Raw genomic sequence first — 1,681 nt, 5'->3', positions numbered from 1 at the left:
TATATACATATATATCTTCCTATTCTGGAATTTAAGGAAATCTGTTGTGTAGTGCCTAAGGTTTATGACTGCTAACCAGAAGTTTGGCAGTTCAAACCCATCAGCCACTCTGTGGAATGAAGATGGGGCAATGTACTTCTGTAAAGATTTACCTCCTCATAAATGCAAAGAGGGTTGCTGTGAGTCATAATCAATTTGATGGCAGTGCTAAAAGGACATGGAGGCAGCATCTTCTGACAATCACCATCAACAGTCCAAGATTTCTTCATGTGAGGCCAGAACCTCCCATGGCACTCATTACTTCTCTGCTGGATTTGATAATTCATTGCAATGGCCAGACAGAACTCACAGTTTAAGTAATATTTCATAGTAGTTTTGATTTACATTTGCTTAATAATTAATGATGTTGACCTTCTTTTCATATGCTTGTTGGCCATTTGCGTATTCCTTTTGGTGAGATATTTACTCAAGACTTTTTCTCATTTTTTTATTGGATTATTTATTTATTCATTTTAAGTTGTTTGGATTCTTATATATTCTAGATATTCAACCCTTATCAGATATATGGCCCTCCCCAATTTTTTTTTTCCAACCTGTGGATTAACTTTTCACTTTGTTGATAAATTCCTTACAGGAATATTCTTTGTATTTTTTATACATCAGCAGTGAAATAGCTGATCTAAAAAAAAATGAGGAAATAATTATATTGGCAATGATATTTGAAAGAATGAAATATCTTGGTAAATTTAATCAGGGAAGAAAAATATTTGTACATTGAAACCTAAAATGTTATAGATAGAATTTAAAGGAGACCTAAATAAATGAAAGGTTATTCCATGTGCATAGTTTGAAGAATTAAAGCTAAGATGTTGATACTACTACCTAAAGCATCCTGTAACATCACAATCAAAATTTTAAAAGCTATGCAAAATATATGTTTTTGATTATTGTAGCAAACTCCTTGAGTGGAACACAAAAAATAGCTTAGTGCAAATAGAAAGTAACATGGAAAAGGAGTTATTTCCAGGGTATTATTTCTTATTTAGAAAGGACTACTTATCCTGTTTGATTAAGGTAAATTTCATGCTTATCTTTATTGATTGAGTTAAAGGAAAGAGGAAAGTAAGGAATAAAAATTTTTTAATGGTTAAATAGTTCACTTTTATTGAAACAGAAGTTAACAACCTTCCAAAATATATTTTAAACTCAGAATAAGTTATTGCTGTTGTTTGTTATGTGCTGTCAAGTGGGACCTGAGTAACAGTGACTCCTCTTGGGTTTTCAAGGCAGTATCACTATGGAAGTAGATTGCCCAACACTCCTCAGAAGGAATCTCTGGAAAAATGTCCACCAAATTATATCTCAGATCCCTCATATATTGGCAGGCCAGACATCAGTAAATGCCAGCATCCAGAAAACTGCATAAATAAAAAATACAGGAAAAATTATAATAAATGACTATAAGTTATTGGTTTTACTTCAAGAAATGTATAGATTCCTCATTGGCAAACATGAATTAGTCAATGAATTATATAGTCTGATGCACACATTCATAACATATATCATCAGTTTCTTTCATGTCACCCTCAATCATATTAGCTAATAATGGAATACATATAAATAAGTGTGCCCAGAGAGTTACTAGAGTCTAACTCACTGAAAATTAACAGACTTGGAAGAA

Source organism: Orycteropus afer, unplaced genomic scaffold, assembly GCF_000298275.1.
Source record: "Orycteropus afer afer isolate SDZICR_OR568_19922 unplaced genomic scaffold, OryAfe1.0 scaffold00832, whole genome shotgun sequence".
In the NCBI taxonomy this organism is placed as follows: Eukaryota; Metazoa; Chordata; class Mammalia; order Tubulidentata; family Orycteropodidae; genus Orycteropus; species Orycteropus afer.
The sequence above is the reverse complement of the archived record's forward strand: the minus strand, read 5'-3'. Positions refer to the sequence as shown.